This window comes from Salvelinus sp. IW2-2015, linkage group LG10 (genome assembly GCF_002910315.2).
Source record: "Salvelinus sp. IW2-2015 linkage group LG10, ASM291031v2, whole genome shotgun sequence".
Classification (NCBI taxonomy): domain Eukaryota; kingdom Metazoa; phylum Chordata; class Actinopteri; order Salmoniformes; family Salmonidae; genus Salvelinus; species Salvelinus sp. IW2-2015.
In genome coordinates, this window is record NC_036850.1 from 15,242,626 (window position 1) to 15,262,256 (window position 19,631).

General features: G+C 41.4%; 2 protein-coding genes across 7 annotated transcripts in view; one reads left to right on the plus strand and one right to left on the minus strand.

Moving 5' to 3' along the window:
• LOC111969353 (F-actin-monooxygenase mical2b) overlaps nucleotides 1-18,213 on the minus strand; it is a 44,092-nt gene extending 25,879 nt beyond the window's left edge. For all 6 annotated transcript variants that reach the window (XM_023995424.3, XM_023995426.2, XM_070445407.1 and 3 more), the window contains exon 1: nucleotides 18,051-18,213. The gene's annotated coding sequence lies outside the window, so the exon portion shown is untranslated. The remainder of the gene's footprint in view (nucleotides 1-18,050) is intronic.
• A 1,189-nt stretch (nucleotides 18,214-19,402) lies between these two features.
• The window catches only part of dkk3a (dickkopf WNT signaling pathway inhibitor 3a), a 10,872-nt gene continuing 10,643 nt past the window's right edge, over nucleotides 19,403-19,631 (plus strand). The window contains exon 1 of the mRNA XM_023995430.2: nucleotides 19,403-19,490. The gene's annotated coding sequence lies outside the window, so the exon portion shown is untranslated. The remainder of the gene's footprint in view (nucleotides 19,491-19,631) is intronic.

Here is a 19,631-nt window from a genome sequence, read left to right on the forward strand (position 1 = left end):
CAGGCCACACCTTAACTGAGAGAGACCCGAAAACTCTTCATTAATTATGATTTAGGCTCACATGTGCTTACTTTTACTTTTAGCATTACCCTCACGTACCATATATTGAAACATGAAACTGACACAAGAAAAATAACCCAATCCCCTCCTTAAAAAATCATGCCAGGGAATCCACACCAGAGCACAACATCAAAGTAAAACATGGAAACTTCTCCTAAAAATATGGGAACGTTTTGGGTGGGGACCATGGCTTCTGTGAGGTTTGGGAACAGCAATCATTTGATATTCAAATCATCCATGGAGAGAGCTGGCCTGTGCTGGGCTTGGCCAAGGGAGAGGTGAGCCCAGCCCAGCAGGACCTGCTGCAGTGCCGTCCCCCACTCTCCACCTCAACTAACACTACAGGGCCTGGGGGAGGTACACTATATATACAAAAGTGTGTGGACACCCCTTCAAATGAGTGGATTCGGCTATTTCAGCCACACCCGTTGCTGACAGGTGTATACAATTGAGCACACAGCCATGCAATCTCCATAGAGAAACATTGGCAGTAGAATGGCCCGTAATGAACAGCTGAGTGACTTTCAACCTGGCACCYTCATAGGATGTGACCTTTCCAACAAGTCAGTTTGTTAAATGTCTGCCCTGCTAGAGCTGCCACGGTCAACTGTAAGTGCTGTTATTGTGAAGTGGAAATGTCTAGGAGCAGCAACGGCTCAGCCGRGAAGTGGTAGGCCACACAAGCTCACAGAATGGGACCACCAAATGTTGAAGCGCGTAGCTTCACTAGTTCCAAACTGCCTCTGGAAGCAAAGTCAGCACAATAATTGTTAGTCTGGGGCTTCGTGAAATGGGTTTCCATGGCCGAGCAGCCACACACAAGCCTAAGATCCCCATGCACAATGCCAACCGTCAGCTGGAGTGGTGGAAAGCTCAACGCCATTGGACTCTGGAGCAGTAGAAATGCATTCTCTGGAGTGATGAATCACGCTTCACCATCTGGCAGTCCAACAGACAAATCTAGGTTTGGCGGATGCCAGGAGAACGCTACCTGCCCAAATGCATAGTGCCAACTGTAAAGTTTGGTGGAGGAGGACTAATGGTCTGGGGCTGTTTTTCATGGTTATGTGCTAGACCCCTTAGTTCCAGTGAAGGGAAATCTTAACGCTACAGCATACAATAACATTCTAGACAATTATGTGCTTCCAACATTGTGGCAACAGTTTGGGGAAGGCCCTTTCCTGTTTCAGCATGACGCCACCGTGCACAACGCGAGGTTCATACAGAAAGGGTTTGTCGAGATCGGTGTGGAAGAACCTCACTAATGCTTTTGTTGTTGAATGGAAGCAAGTCCCCGCAGCAATGTTCCAACATCTAATGGAAAGCCTTCCCAGAAGAGTGGAGGCTGTTATAGCAGCAAGGGTCATGTAGTGTATCTGCTCTGCTGCCTACTGGAGTTGGGCCGAGTGACACCACCTCTCCTCTTCCACTGTGCAGCAGTTGTTGAGAGAACGATATGCCATCTGTCCATTAAGAAACGTGTTATGTCACTGACACATGATAAGCAACTCCATACATGAGACTTGTCTTCTGTTGTCAAGTCCTTGAACCAAGTCTTAGTTCTCAGGCAGCTTTCAGGGATGCGTTTTGGGAAACAACTCTAAATAGTCATAAATAAAAGGAAAAATCCACTCAAAAACTATCTTTAGGTATTTTTTTCATTAGTCCACTGTTGATACAGTCTCAAAATGTTTTGCATGTCAGCAGTCAAGTTTTCAAGAGATAGGATTTTCAAGAAGCAAAGTGTCACTCATGATGATGCATTTTGGGACTATATACCGTGGACTAATGAAAAAAATAACAAAATATGGATTTTTCCTGGAACATGAGCACTATTTGTGGTCAKTMAAAACAGTTCTCATACAAACAAAACCCTCCTATCTTACAGAATCCTGTTTGGCCCAAACTAGCTGTATATTTTGCATCCTGTTCACTGTTGTTGTTTCTTTGCCTTACAGTCATTCATCCTGGATAATGGGATGCCAGCTCGTATTGAGGACAATGTGGGAGGGGTGTCAACTTCTGTCCCCAGGCTGATACACACACACCATAGTGACCCCCGGCTCCTGTCCCAGTGTCAGACACAAAACCCTATAGGCCTCTCTCTGGAGACAGCCAAGCCACAGACRGCATTCCAACGCTACATGCCTCACATAGCACTGAACTGCTCTATCAACAAGGAACCAGAGGCAACGCCTACCGAGCTCTGTCAATGGTTCAACCACAGTTATCRAATGGCGTGCTCATGACTCTGGGCCCATTCTGTAGTCCTTTATCAGTGTGTTTTTGTGATGTAATGTTTATGATGGCTGGGAGGGGCTCAGCATAGCATACAGGTGCTTTAATTAGTTTGGGGCAGGGTKATTTGTTTATGCAAAGGGTGTATTATTATGCTGCTGTGGGGTAAGGTTGTTCCCTTTGCCCTGCAAGGTGTGGTACAAGACAACATCTGCATTCACACCATTGTTGAAATAACAACAGCAAATGGTGAGAAAATCCTGCAGTGGATGGAATGAATGGCCCGCTTTGTCTGGTTATATTGGTCTTGTTGGATGTGACCACATGATGGTATTTGCAACAGTTCATTCTGTATAGATTTCATAATAAAAACTTAAGGACTTCTGTTGAACTACAGTAAACAACCGCTTGGGCTTCCATTAACAAGTAGTTGTACTCCCAAAACAARATTTCAGGAAGCAATTTTAATATGTGGCTATCACAATATCAGACCATTTCCAACTAAGATATACAGTAACTACAACGTCTGCTTGGAAAGTTGAAATACAACCAGGGGTTTGTGCTCCAAGCTTCACAATTTGTTTAAAAAGCTATAGTATTAACACCTGCTGGGGAGGTCTTTCTGTGTTGGTTAATGGAAGCTAGCACACACTGCCCTTACGGCGCCTTCGGAAAGTATTCAGACCCCTTGACTTTTTCTAAATTTTGTTACGTTACAGCCTTATTCTAAAATTGATATTTTAACTCTTTTTCCTCAGCAATCTACACACAATACCCCATAATTTCAAAGTGAAAAAAGGTTTTTAAATAATATTGCAAATGTATAAAAAAAATATAGAAAACAGAAATACCATATTTACATAAGTATTCAGACCCTTTGCTATGAAACTCGAAATTGAGCTCAGGTGCATTCTGTTCCCATTGATCATCCTTGAGATGTTTCTACAACTTGATTGGAGTATTTGTGATAAATTCAATTGATTGGACATGATTTGGATAGGTACACACCTGTCTATATAAGGTCCCACAGTGTGTGTCATAGCAAAAACCAAGCCATGAGGTCAAAGGAACCAACAACCATCTCAGCATAAATCGGGCCTGGTAGAGTGACCAGACGGAAGCCACTCCTCAGTAAAAGGCACATGACAGCCCGCTTTGAGTTTGCACCTAAAGACTCTCAGACCATTCGAAACAAGATTCTCGGGTCTGATGAAACCACGATTGAACTCTTTGGCCTGAATGCCAAGCATCACATCTGGAGGAAACCTGGGACCATCCCTACAGTGAAGCATGGTGGTGGCAGCATCATGCTGTGGGAATGTTTTTCAGCGGCAGGGACTGGGAGACTAGTCAGGATCGAGGCAAAGATGAACGGACCAAAGTACAGAGAGATCCTTGATGAAAACCTGCTCCATAGTGCTCAGGACCTCAGACTGGGGCAAAGGTTAACCTTCCAACAGGACAACYACCCTAAGCACACAGCCAAGACAACGCAGGAGTGGCTTCGGGAAAAGTCTTTGAATGTCCTTGAGTGGCCCAGCCGGAGATCAGACTTGAACCAGATCTAACATCTCTGGAGAGACCTGAAATAACTGCACAGCAAAGCTCCCCATCCAACCTGACAGAGCWTGAGAGGATCTGCAGAGATGAATGAGAGAAACTCCCCAAATAAAGGTGTGCCAAGCTTGTAGCGTCATACCCAAGAAGACTCAAGGCTGTAATCGCTGCCGAGGTGCTTCAACAAAGTACTGAGTAAAGTGTCTGAATACTTATGGAAATGTGATATTTAAGTTTTTTATTTTAGAATAAGACACTAACGTAACAAAATGTMGAAAAAGTAAASTGGTCTGAATACTTTTCGAAGGCACTGTACGGTCAGCTAGAAGAGCTGAGGCTACATTGTCCTAAATGGAATCCCATGACCTCACCCATGATCTCCATCTGACAGCATGGAAAGGCAATCCGCAGGCAGACAGCACCAGCCCACAAAGAACCCGTAAAAAACACACATACAAAAAAAAGAGAGAAAGAGCGAGAGAAAGAGAGACACAAAGAGCAGACCGCAGCTGGGATCAATGGCCGTTCCAAGCTGTTTTTACGCGAACCTGGACGCTCGATTTCACCATACTGTACAGGTTTCAACAATCATACCTGTTTTTTTTTAAATCGTATCTGCCCATCTATGACTTGGCTAATTACTAATCCATTTGCAAACACTGGCTACTCATTTTATGCCTGTAATATAATTTTAACAATGAATAAAACAAACCATCCCATCACTGGTGCTTTCACAATACAGCACAGGTGTCTCAGTTACATGTTATTGTATTAGATAATAGTTCTCATAACTTTGTTATTCAAAGATTCTTGACTCATGACTCTGACAGAGTATACTCTACAGAGAAACTGAGGCAGAGCTATAGTATATAGTATATCTCCTGAAGGTTATTCTGAGTTCAAGTAAWCKAGTGCATTTTTCAGAGGTATGAGTGCACATGCTATCAGTTTCRAGAGGAGGAATTCCAGAGATGTGAAGTATGTACCTGTTACAGCTGGCCTGCCAAGGCAGAACAGCTAAAGGGAGCTAGCCAGAGACACACACTCCCTCAAACACACACATACCTGTATASCCATTATACTGTAAATAATCGGCACATGTTCTATGAGAACAAAACAATTATTCAAACACTAGCTATTTAACCAATGTTCTGGAATGTTTTATTTATTACATTTTTGTTATATCTGACGCTCTCATTAGCATGGTTGCTCTTGCGCTTACATATTCTTGATAAGAATCAAAATATGTTTAATTTCCATACCATATTAGCCATCAGCTGTGACTTAAATTCCACTTCAGTTACACATGCAGCTCCATGCAATGAGACTGGTAGTGGAGCGCATTTAATGAGGAGAATCCCAAGTCACCTTAACACCTAAAATACCTTTACAACAACACCAGGTTGTATTAAGACTTAGTCTAATAACAACCAACCAGGCAATACATGGTATTAGGCAGAAAACACTGGCCAATAACTTAAGAAGTGGGCCTATTGCTGCATCAGCCATGGCCATAGAAACTGAGCAATATAGTACATACTGCTAGACCAGTAAAACACAAAACAATGACTTGATGTCCATCTGTGTTGCTCCACACAGCCTCTAGCTATCAAAAGACAATGGGAAGCTGACGACTCAAAGGAAAACAGTGGGAGGGCTGGGAATGACACGTAATGCAGTTAATTACCGAGAGAACTGAAGGAAACTAGGAAGGAAGCCCTCAACCCCTGATAAGCAGACATTACGCCTCAGAGCTGGACAACAATCTAAGAAAACCATATGTTCCAGCATCCCGCCAACAACTTTGCCCCTCTCCAGCCCTCATAACTCGCTTGTAATATCTCAACTCTGAGAAATCTGGCTGCTTCTTCAGGCAGCGGTGCCAAAACAAAGGAGAGCGTCTTGGACACGGTTAAAAACACTGCGTTATCTGGCCGGCCCCAGTGAATGTCATTCACCTAGAGAGGAAAAAATAATTAATTTACACAGAAGCAGGCACTGGAGAGGTGAAGCAGCTGTCTGCCGTCTGGAGGCCTGTCTGACCCACGCAGTGTGTGTTAACCACATGTCCTCTTGGACTTGGAGAAAAATTTATCTGGACAAACTTCAGACACAAAGCACATAGATAATGTCTGTCCAGCTATTTGAAGTTTGACAGACAGTATGTAATCCACTTAGCACAATAGTTTGACCTCATCCAGTGGCACATTATTTTCTCCATTTCACACAAATAAATGAGCAAATAGCTGACAAACGCAGTGAACTCTCGCCATGTATAAAGATCCCACACAAAGAATGCTCTGATGTTCTTAAAACAACATTGAAAAATCAGGGAAACACTGGCCTGATGCCATATTCAATGCAATCATTACACCAATAGACCATACAGTAACATGAGGTCCTCATAATGTGAGGGATATCAAGATTCTTACGGWGAGAAGTGACTGCACAAGGCAGATTTTTTGGTAACTGACATTCCCCCAGACAGTCAGACAGACATTCAGTCAGCAGAGGCAATTGGATCCAAAGATCCTGTTCCATATTGCAGAATGGCACCGAGGGGTTTATATGACACTGGATGACCACAGGGAAGMAATAGTGGAGCCGGTAAGGCAGCTTTCAGGGAAGTCATGCTCAGAATAGACAGGTGTCATGTTCCAGAGGAAAACAGCACATGTCCGGGAGGATAGCCTGACATCTGTATAAGACCACTCTACAAACATAAATACACTGTGTTGCTGACCACAAAGAGAACAGCTCCATCAGACCTMAAGGATCTGTGCCACTCTTCAGAAAAAGGACTGCTGGACTCTGTCCATTACATTTGATGACCATTTATTGTGATCATAGACACAATGATGGAGTGCTTAGGGGTTGTTGCTCTGTAAACACAATTCTACTTTAACCCTTACAGTAATTTGAGGGTAAAGAAAGTCAGCAAGTGGTGGTGTAAAGTAATTAAGTAAAAATATTTTAAAGTACAACTTAAGTAGTTTTTGGGGGTATCTGTATATTTTTGACTACTTTTACTTTTACTTCACTACATTCCTAAAGAAAACAATGTACTTCTTACATTTTGAATGCTTAGCAGGACAGGCAATTGGTCCAATTACTTATCAAGAGAACATCCCTACTGCCTCTGATCTGGCAGACTCACTAAACACACATTTATTTTATTAACCAGGCAAGTCGGTTAAGAACAAATTGTTATTTACAATGGCCTTGTTCAGGGGCAGAACAACAGATTCTTACCTTGTCAGGGATTTGATCTAGCAACCTTCAGGTTACTGGCCCAACGCTCTAACCACTAGGCTACCTGCCACTCCTCATGCTTTGTTAGTAAATTATGTCTGAGTGTTGGACTATGCCCCTGTCTAAAAAACATGAAGGAATTTATGTAAGGTATTTGAAATTATTTATACTTTTACTTTTGATAATTAAGTATATTTTAGCAATTACATTTACTTTTAAAACTTAAATATATTTTTACTCAAGTAGTATTTTACTGGGTGACTTTCATTTTTACTAGAGTCATTTTCTAGTAAGGTATGTTGACTTTACTCAAGTATGACAATTGGGTACTTTTTCCACCACTGCCTCCAGCTACATGTGGCAGAGCTCTGATGTGTTATTGGGTCATCTGATATGTGACTGCGTCTGCTTTCCTGTCCAGATCAAAGGGATGGAGAGCTGCCACTGTGAAACTGCCTTTGCTGGAGGTTAAAGCACAAGGACTGAGTCAAACTCCTTTTAAGTTTCCTTAATGACCGATTTCTGAGCTTGTACAAGCCAGGGGAAACTTGTTAATGTAGTCTAGTTGGCGATTTATATCCTGCTGATGACCGTGGTGGTTTAAGTTGGCAGAGCGGGATCCTACTGAAAGGATCAACCAATTTAAACCATGCATAAATCCTGCAAGTGATTTGCTTTCTGAGCCTCAACCTCCCACATCCTCTTTCTGTCCTGGTGCTGGAGCTGTTGCCTGGAAACATGTGCTCACTTCCACAGTGTGGCTCTAGGAAGGAAATAATGCAAAGAGGAAGAAGAAAGTTCACACAGTTCTGCTCTGGGATATTGTGAATAAGCTTACAGACAGACCAGTCAGGCTGGAATACGGTGCTCATTTGGAATGCTGTCTGCTGTTTTATTGACATCAGCTTATTTGTCTTCTTTACTGTAGTGAGCCCTGAGAAAGTGACATACAGTGGGGAGAACAAGTATTTGATACACTGCCGAATTTGCAGGTTTTCCTACTTACAAAGCATGTAGAGGTCTGTAATTTTTATCATAGGTACACTTCAACTGTGAGAGACGGAATCTAAAACAAACATCCAGAAAATCACATTGTATGATTTTTAAGTAATTAATTTGCATTTTATTGCATGACATAAGTATTTGATCACCTACCAACCAGTAAGAATTCCGGCTCTCACAGACCTGTTCGTTTTTCTTTAAGAAGCCCTCCTGTTCTCCACTCATTACCTGTATTAACTGCACCTGTTCGAACTCATTACCTGTATAAAAGACACCTGTCCACACACTCAATCAAACAGACTCCAACCTCTCCACAATGACCAATGGCCAAGACCAGAGAGCTGTGTAAGGACATCAGGGATAAAATTGTAGACCTGCACAAGGCTGGGATGGGCTACAGGACAATAGGCAAGCAGCTTTGGTGAGAAGGCAACAACTGTTGGTGCAATTATTAGAAAATGGAAGAAGTTCAATATGACGGTCAATCACCCTCGGTCTTGGGCTCCATGCAAGATCTCACCTCGTGGGGCATCAATGATCATGAGGAAGGTGAGGGATCAGCCCAGAACTACACGGCAGGACCTGGTCAATGACCTGAAGAGGCTGGGACCACAGTCTCAAAGAAAACCATTAGTTACACACTACGCCGTCATGGATTAAAATCCTGCAGCGCACGCAAGGTCCCCCTGCTCAAGCCAGCGCATGTCCAGGCCCGTCTGAAGTTTGCCAATGACCATCTGGATGATCCAGAGGAGGAATGGGAGAAGGTCATGTGGTCTGATGAGACAAAAATAGAGCTTTTTGGTCTAAACTCCACTCGCCGTGTTTGGAGGAAGAAGAAGGATGAGTACAACCCCAAGAACACCATCCCAACCGTGAAGCATGGAGGTGGAAACATCGTTCTTTGGGGATGCTTTTCTGCAAAGGGGAAAGGACGACTGCACCGTATTGAGGGGAGGATGGATGGGGCCATGTATCGCGAGATCTTGGCCACAACCTCCTTCCCTCAGTAAGAGCATTGAAGATGGGTCGTGGCTGGGTCTTCCAGCATGACAACGACCCGAAACACACAGCCAGGCAACTAAGGAGTGGCTCCGTAAGAAGTATCTCAAGGTCCTGGAGTGGCCTAGCCAGTCTCCAGACCTGAACCCAATAAAAAATCTTTGGAGGGAGCTGAAAGTCCGTATTGCCCGCGACAGCCCCGAAACCTGAAGGATCTGGAGAAGGTCTGTATGGAGGAGTGGGCCAAAATCCCTGCTGCAGTGTGTGCAAACCTGGTCAAGAACTATAGGAAACGTATGATCTCTGTAATTGCAAACAAAGGTTTCTGTACCAAATATTAAGTTCTGCTTTTCTGATGTATCAAATACTTATGTCATGCAATAAAATGCAAATTAATTACTTAAAAATCATACAATGTGATTTTCTGGGTTTTTGTTTTAGATTCCGTCTCTCACAGTTGAAGTGTACCTATGATAAAAATTACAGACCTCTACATGCTTTGTAAGTAGGAAAACCTGCAAAWTCGGCAGTGTATCAAATACTTGTTCTCCCTACTGTAGCTCTGAATTCAAAGGCTAGGTTCATGTAAAACTATTTATACAATTAGATTAACCTGAGGCTCCAGAGCAGGTGCTCTGGTGCGGTTTTTATCTCTAACATCCGTGTATAAATCAAGGCAAATTGTCCATCAGGCAATTCTGGCAAATGCCAGATGGGCCAGACCATCTTTTTGTTGGGCTGGCTGGTAAAAACAAAACAAAATAATTTAAAAAACTGACATGGCCGGCGGTCCATGTGCCTGTCAAGATTTGGTTTGAAAGATTTTTGTGTAATTTCTCTATTGTCAATAATATATTGGAGCATTTGGGACGGCCCGGTTTTCTGATTAGCTGAGCTGAGGTCACAAAAAATGTCACATTCAAACTCAAACATGCCTCAGTAAAGACACCCGCTCTGACTCTCTGTCATCAGTCAGCCCAGATCATGGATTGTAAAAAGGTGGTGCCTCGAGGCCTACGATGCTAAATGTGTGAAATTAACAAACTTTTTTTCAAAAAATTCTGGTTCTGCTGAGTTCTGTGACTGTACTGAGAAATTATGCTAGGCTTAGCACCGACGGATCAGCTTCTGCTGTAGAAGACAGTGCAGTCGAGGTAGGGAGAAAACAGACAAAATACACATATGTAGCCTAATGCTGCAAGTTAATATTTGGGGGATATATCGAATGAAATAGTAGGTTAATCAACACGTAGGACTAATTGGGGAAGGGGGGGTTCGAGGGAACACATATGACGGACACTAACTTGCAATAGCCTAAAAAGGTTGTTAGATTGGCTTTTATAACGCATAAGCCAATAGCCATCTAAAAGACATTAAATACAGTGCTAGTGCTTTTTATTAAAGTTATAATGTATTACAATGAAACACTGAATTAATGTGTAATAATTGCTAAATAATCCTCTGTTAAAGGTCAATTAAAAGACTATATTTTAATTGTTTTGTCAATGTTTCTGAATCTCAGTCTGTTCAGTCAGCGAGTGGGTATAAGTTTATGAGATGTAGTAACGAGCAGTGTTGCCAACTAATTTTCAGGGTAAATTGCTAGAGGCAGGTTGATTTGTTGCTAAAAGTTGCTAAATGACGTTGTGATGTCATTACGTGATAACGTAAATTTGCGTCATTACGTAGAATACACAATAACGTTACTCAAATTGACTGGTCATCTCGGCAAAAAATATTATTTGACATTTGTTCAGGTACAGACTCCCACTCTTTTCTTGCAATTTACTGAAATTGCTGCTGCCTGTGCACGAGCTGAGCGCCTGCTGCTGACGTCACTCACAATGCACTTTTGCAGCCAGGCACGTGTGTTGTGACTGAGTGTGACAGAGAAAATCATTTTTGTGTCATTTAGAGGGAAAATTAGTGCATTTTAGCGTTTGGGTCACTTTTCAAAAGTTGCTAAAAGTTCCAAATACATTTTTTAAAGTAGCTAAATTTGTTGCTAGGTGCTGTTTGAAAAACAAGTTGCCAGGGTAGTCTGAAAAGTTGCTAAATCTAGCAATAAAATTGCTAAATTGGCATCACTGGTAACAAGTGACTCTGGTGTCGGATTACATTACATAGGCATCGCCACTGGAAGCTGGAAAGCCTATTTCGTTCGCTAAAAGGCTGTAGAGATGTACTGACAGTTTCTTAATATTTTGGCTCTTCTATAATATATACAGTGCCTATCTAATGGCGTGCTCATGACTCTGGGCCCATTCTGTAGTCCTTTATCAGTGTGTTTTTGTGATGTAATGTTTATGATGGCTGGGAGGGGCTCAGTATAGCATACAGGTGCTTTAATTAGTTTGGGGCAGGGTCATTTGTTTATGCAAAGGGTGTATTATTATGCTGCTGTGGGGTAAGGTTGTTCCKTTTGCCCTGCAAGGTGTGGTACAAGACAACATCTGCATTCACACCATTGTTGAAATAACAACAGCAAATGGTGAGAAAATCCTGCAGTGGATGGAATGAATGGCCCGCTTTGTCCTCTGGTTATATTGGTCTTGTTGGATGTGACCACATGATGGTATTTGCAACAGTTCTTTCTGTATAGATTTCATAATAAAAACTTAAGGACTTCTGTTGAACTACAGTAAACAACCGCTTGGGCTTCCATTAACAAGTAGTTGTACTCCCAAAACAACATTTCAGGAAGCAATTTTAATATGTGGCTATCACAATATCAGACCATTTCCAACTAAGATGTACAGTAACTACAACTTCTGCTTGGAAAGATGAAATACAACCAGGGGTTTGTGCTCCAAGCTTCACAATTTGTTTAAAAAGCTATAGTATTAACACCTGCTGGGGAGGTCTTTCTGTGTTGGTTAATGGAAGCTAGCACACACTGCCCTTACGGCGCCTTCGGAAAGTATTCAGACCCCTTGACCTTTTCTACATTTTGTTACGTTACAGCCTTATTCTAAAATTGATATTTTAACTATTTTCCCTCAGCAATCTACACACAATACCCCATAATTTCAAAGTGAAAAAGGTTTTTAAATAATATTGCAAATGTATCAAAAATAAAATAAAAACAGAAATACCATATTTACATAAGTATTCAGACCCTTTGCTATGAGACTCAAAATTGAGCTCAGGTGCATCCTGTTTCCATTGATCATCCTTGAGATGTTTCTACCACTTGATTGGAGGATCTGTGCTAAATTTAATTGATTGGACATGATTTGGAAAGAACACATTGGTCTCCATCATTCTTAAATGGAAGACATTTGGAACCACCAAGACTCGTCCTAGAGCTGGCCACCCAGCCAAACTAAGCAATCGGGGGGGAAAGGCCTTGGCCAGAGTGACCGACCAAGAACCCAATGGTCACTCTGACAGAGCTCTATAGTTCCTCTGTGGAGATGGAAGAACCTTCCAGAAGGACAACCACCTCTGCAGCACTCCACCAATCAAGCCTTTATGGTAGAGTGGCAAGACTAGTCAGGATCGAGGAAAAGATGAACGGAGCAAAGTACAGAGAGATCCTTGATGAAAACATGCTCCAGAGCACTCAGGACCTCAGACTGGGACGAAGGTTCACCTTCCAACAGGACAACAACCCTAAGCATACAGCCAAGACAACGCAGGAGTGGCTTCAGGACAAGTCTCTGAATGTTCTTGAGTGGCCCAGCTAGAGCCTGGACTTGAACCAGATCTAACATCTCTGAAGAGACCTGAAAATAGCTGCGCAGCGATGCTCCCCATCCAACCTGACAGAGCTTGAGAGGATCTGCAGAGAAGAATGGGAGAAACTCCCCAAATACAGGTGTGCCAAGCTTGTAGCCTCATACCCAAAAAAACGTGATGCTGTAATCGCTGCCAAAGGTGCTTCAACAAAGTACTGAGTAAAGGGTCTGAATACTCCATTTTCCATTTTTAATAAATTTGCAAAAATGTCTAAAAACCTGTTTTTGCTTTGTCATTATGGGGTATTGTGTGTAGATTGATGAGGGGGGGAAACTATTTAATCAATTTAAGAATAAGGCTGTGACGTAACAAAATGTGGAAAAAATCAAGGGGTCTGAATACTTTCCGAAGGCACTGTATGTAATAGTAATTAATCCTTAAGATAGGGGAGGACATGTATGACAGCCAGGCACTCTGAGGATTTTATAAGGTATTATGGGCCAATGGTCGTCTATTAAGCATTTATTCAGTATTTTTTGTTATTTTTTATCTAACACATGTGCTTATTCATTCACAACTAGGATGTTGCTGGGCCCAGCACAGGCAGTGGGGTCCCCTGGTCTTCTGTTACCAGTGCTGTGGGAAAGGAGGCTTAGCAGAGACAGCTCAGAGGTGAGTACAGTGGAGGTAGGAAGAAAATAGAGACACACAAATGTATGATCTTCATTTGAGCCAGTTTGCTACAGCAGGGAATGTATCCTGCAGAAACGGGAAATGTGAATTATTATGTGGATGGGGGCTGGTGTGGCTAAAATTCCAGGGCTGAATTTTTGTCCCAGTCTGCCCCTGAAGCCTCGGCACAACCACTAATTACAAACTTAGAAGATGAGACTGGCTGCTCGCAGCATTTGCATCTAAGTAAATTTTGACAAAATTACAAGAACAGCAGGTTCGTGCTGAGTTTGGGAAACTCCCTTAAGGGGGCAAATTTAGATATTTTGACAACACACTAACTCTTGAGTTTTAACAACATTTGGGAACTTTCATGTAGACATATTAAAACGTAATAAATCAGCGTGGATTTGATCTTTACACACCCACCCCCTCAATTAGACTAACTGTGATGTCTAGCGAGAGACCATAAACCTTCAGCATCTTTACATCTCTACATTCACTCCTGATATAAAACCTTGTGATCTTTCTAGAAATCTGCTTTTGGGGAGAGCAAGTCAAACCTGATGATTTATTGTTATTCCAGATAGCATAGGTATGGTGATAAAACAGGAGAAGAAAAGTGACAGAAGTGTACCGCTACAGATAAACTTTGATTTGTTAATGTCTGTTGTATACACTGCACAAAAACATTGGCTCTGAAGTAATCACATTTGTCTATGTTGTATAGTATTGGAAAAAGGTTCCATATAGAACCAAAAAGGGTTCTATCGCTTGCTTCATACATGGAACACCTAAAAGTTCTATACAGCACACCAAAGAACACATTTTTCTAAGAGTATACTCCCATGGCTAACAGCAAGTGTATACATCTTAGTGAACAATATTATTTTTACTGTTCCTTAACTTCAGTTAAGCACAAGAAATAATAACAAGATTGAACATTCCTGAGGAAATTCCAGCAAGACAGGAGAAATAAATTGTGTTTTTTGTTTAGGCGTGCAATGTTTTTCGAATCCAGGGAGAACAGAGTATTTAAATCACACATGGACAACCAATGCCTGAGATAGATTCAGACATGTAGACATGTAGTCTATTGAGATGTTGACACATACTTTATCAGTAAGGTAGTGGATCACAGAGTAATAAAGCAGGACTTTAAATCCTACAGCACTGTGAGGAAGAGCGTGCCATGTTTTCATCCGGCACAGGATGCACAGGAAATTATTGCTCATTCAAGAGGGGGCGGAAAATTACATGACTGATGATTGCTGCTGCCTTCTCAAAATGTACTTACTGAGTCACAGCTGCTCTCTCATGGCCAGATACTCAGTGGCCTATTTTCTAGTGTGACTTTGAGATTAACATAATCAGACAGATACCACCACATACTGTAGGTACACTTTCAAGAGTACCCAAAAGAAAATGGACAATTCCATTCAGATTTCAGTAATCCAAAATGTGTGCTTATAACAGATTATATACTGTATCTAAATACCTTACAGATGTCTCTGAAACTGATCTGTGATCATCTGACCTTGTATGCTGTAGCTAATGTGCCTCACCTGGGACAAAGCCTACTGTACAGTATTTATTATTTAAAGCCACAAGTTCAAACTCAAAATCAAACACGGGTTAGTGAGTAAGCTTAGAACTTCCCATAATTCTTATGAAAGGGGAACATTAATTCATCTGACAGAAACAGCAGCGCTTAAGCAGACAGACAGTGTCACAATTCCTCTCCCTGTGTATTTGTGGCCCCCACTCTCCAATGACACGCAAAGGGCCATTTACTGTTGTGTAACTCTGTATTTCACCACTAAGAGCTGCAGGGGGAGAAAATGCTCACTGGCTTGTGCAGACAGTAATATCTGTTGATATGAATACAATATAATAGAGCCTTAACAGTATACTATGATTAAGAAAACAATCAAATAATAATATAGTTTTCCTGAGATAAAAGGGTGATGAACCTTCAATGAATGACTGTTTAATCATTGTCTTTCTCTTAATGTAACTCAATGTAAAGAAAATACCATGCCATGGTGGAAGCCTATAACACTGTAAAACTCAGCCAGATACAGTTGAAGTCGGAAGTACACCGTAGCCAAATACATTTAAATTCAGTTTTTCACAATTCCTGACATTTAATCCAAGTAAAAAATTCCCTGTTTTAAGTCAGTTAGGATCACCACTTTATTTTAAGAACTTAAAATGACAGAATAATAGTAGAGAGAATGTTTATTTCAGATATGATTTCTTTCATCACATTCCCAGTGGGTCAGAAGTTTACATACACTCAATTAGTATTTGGTAACATTGCCTTTAAATTGTTTAACTTGGGTCAAACGTTTCGGGTAGCCTTCCACAAGCTTCCCACAATAAGTTGGGTGAATTTTGGCCCATTCCTCCTGACAGAGCTGGTGTAACCGAGTCAGGTTTGTAGGCCTCCTTGCTCGCACACGCTTTTTGAGTTCTGCCCACAAATTTTCTATAGGATTGAGGTCAGGGCTTTGTGAAGGCCACTCAAATACTTTGTTGTCCTTAAGCCATTTTGCCACAACTTGGGAAGTATGCTTGGGGTCATTGTCCATTTGGAAGACCCATTTGCGACCCAGCTTTAACTTCCTGACTGATGTCTTGAGATGCTTCAATATATCCACATAATTGTCCTTCCTCATGATGCCATCTATTTTGTAAAGTGCATCAGTCCCTTCTGCAGCAAAGCACCCCCACAACATGATGCTGCCACCCCTGTGCTTCACGGTTGGGATGGTGTTCTTCGACTTGCAAGCCTCCCCCTTTTTCCTCCAAACATAATGATGGTCATTATGGCCAAACAGTTATATTTTTGTTTCATCAGACCAGAGGACATTTCTCCAAAAAGTACCATCTTTGACCCCATGTGCAGTTGCAAACCGTAGTCTGGCTTTTTTATGGCGGTTTTGGAGCAGTGGCTTCTTCCTTGCTGAGCGGCCTTTCAAGTTATGTAGATATAGGACTCGTTTTAGTGTGGATACAGATACTTTTGTACCTGTTTCCTCCAGCATCTTCACAAGGTCCTCATCTCTAGGAGACAGAACGCGTCTCATTCCTGAGTGAAATGACGGCTGCGTGGTCCCATGGTGTTTATACTTGCATACTATTGTTTGTACAGATGAACGTGGTACCTTCAGGCGTTTGGAAATTGCTCCCAAGGATGAACCAGACTTGTGGAGGTCAACAATTTTTTTTCTGAGGTCTTGGCTGATTTCTTTTGATTTTCCCATGATGTCAAGCAAAGAGGCACTGAGTTTGAAGGTAGGCCTTGAAATACATCCACAGGTACACCTCCAATTGACTCAAATGATGTCAATTAGCCTATCAGAAGCTTCTGAAGCCATGACATCATTTTCTGGAATTTTCCAAGAGTTTTATAGGCACAGTCAACTGTTGTAAAAATTACTTGTGTAATGCGCAAAGTAGATGTTCTAACCGACTTGCCAAAACTATAATTTGTTCAAAATAAATTTGTGGAATGAGTTTTAATGACTCCAACCTAAGTGTATGTAAACTTCCGACTTCAACTGTACATCAAGCGTAAAGGCATAGCCTGCCAGAGAACCTGAGGGGGGCCGAAACCGAACATATTTAAAAGAGATCTTAATACACACCTTTTTAGCTTAGCTTTTCCTTAGGGTGCTTTTTTAGTCTTTCGGTTTTTGTATTGTTATTCTTTTGTTTTCTATCCTATTATGTTTGTTTGGGAGTAAATATTTAGGTATTTTTTTTCATTATTTTTTTTCCTGTGAAGCACATTGTGTCTCATTCATGTCTGAAATGTGCTATATAAATAAAGCTTGATTTCAATTGACAAATGACTCCAAAATTGTGACCAATTCTAATTTGGCATAAACATAGTCTCACCTGAGACAAGTGATGATTGAAGACTAAACGATTATCTCTGAGTATTCAAGCTGGAACATTTCTCACAACCTCTCTCATATATGGGAGAAGATGTGAGAAAAGTTCCAGCCTGGATACTCAAATGATCCTTTAGTCTTCAATAGTCACTTATCTCTGGTGACAATCACACTACTCAAACTAGTAGTACAGTGTTAGTAATTTACTGTCTCTCTCTTAATGTAACTCAATGTAACTTGAAAGAAAATACCATGCCACGGTAGTAGCCTATAACATTGTAAAACTCAGCCAGACACATCAAGCATAAAGGCTTTTAACCTGGATTATGGTGGAGACACATTCATCATTATTATAATGGTTGAACACACAGAGCTATTTTATCAGAGTATGGAGACAAARCAGATGTTTTATTGTCCAGTTCAGACACACAGGCTCTTACTGTATGTACAGGAATCTGTATCTAATCCTATCAGGATGTATTTATTTGAATACTAAGGCAAAAAAACATGTACAAATCCCACAGTAGAGAAACAAAATCAATTCCTCAGATAAGATTCGATTTTACAACCTTGAATGAACTATGTCACAGTGTTCAGACTTAACTGTCATGTTGCTCAATTGCCTAGACATCTGCCCAGCGGTCACTGATTTGTGAAACATGCGTATTTGGAAGTGTGACTTACTTTAGTTTACAGATTAGAAAAAATAAATCAACTGGTCCAGTCTTGGCAGTTGATTGAAGAGGGATATTCAAAACCTGAATGACCGGTCAGAGAAAATGTTTCTAATAGAATTTGCGCTGGCTATATGTGTCGGTGCGTCTCTTCCAGTCACTCACTCTGAACTACTACTGGGCTAAATTACTGTCTCACTATAGTACCTCCCGTCTATTGCATGAGGGCGGTGCTGGAGATTACAAGACCCAATTGTAACTTCTGATACACTATGCTCGAAATTTAAATGATAAAGGCGTCATTACAACTTCAGACGCAAATACTGTACATGTAGCCACAGTGCAAAAAAATGACAGCATAGATAGTAGTATACTCTGATTATTTTATGGAGAATAAAGATGGATTTCAGTTTAATGGGTCTTTTGCTAATTAAGCTACAAATAAATGAACCAAATATAGCCTAAATCATGATGCATATCATTGTAATAACTCAAATACATTTTGAGGCGCAAGTTGCACTCAGCAAATGATTGAGGCACGTGCACAGGATCTAACAAAAAAATAATATCCAGCGGTTCAGTGTAGTGTCCAGTATAATGTTTCAAGAACAAACAAACAAAACAAAGAACCCCCCTTTTGCGTCAAATTACGCAAAATGTATGTATCCTCTAATAGGCTACATTTGGCAATCAATAACGCAGTGAGTAAAATTGGACTGCTTTCAAAGTATTGACTGTTTCTTCCATTACATAAAACGACATGTTCAGATGATGGCGATGACATGGTCAGATAATCACCGTGACACCTCTCTGCCCCAATGTCATCACAAGGCCCTCATAACAAGGAGTGACCGCTCTAAACAGCCTGGTCTCAGACTAGACTTAACATAGTAAAGCTAAATCCAGGACACTCAAATTAGCATAATCTGTTTATGTTTGGTATGGTTACATAAGATGGTTACTTAGTCGGGTGGTTGCTCGTGGTGGAGGGTGGGCGTTTAACGCAAACGTCTAGCAGTAATGGTGTCATAACCATAAACCTATAAACTAGGCTACTCCGCAGTGGTTTAMACTAGGCTACTGAAAATAATTTCCATGCAAATGAGGCCATCTAGTGGTAAATGGGAGAAAACATGCGACAGAGCCATATTATGCATCCACGTTTACATACAGTCACAGCAGACTCTATTCATGTGTATCTAATTATCACAACTTTAATACATTGTAACTAGGCCTAATGAAGTTAATTATAAACGTCTAATTGAAGAGTCAAAATAAAGAGTCGTTGTCAACACTGACGGTGGTCTCATTAGATGTTCCAACGTCAACAAAGGCTCTAGGCAAGTCTACTCATTGCGGTGTGCCACGGTCCCTACTCCATTGGCCGCATCCTCCCACAGCCTGCTGCCGCTGGCCCAGAATAGGCTCGCCACTGGCGCCGCTATGAAAGGTAAGAGCATCGAAAACGTACCACTTTGGCTTGCACCTGTCGATTAGGCTAAAGCCTACAGTCGTAGTATAACTTGGGGCAAAATAAACGACATCTTTCTCAAAATATAAATACATGCATAAGGTAATATAGTCTACCCCC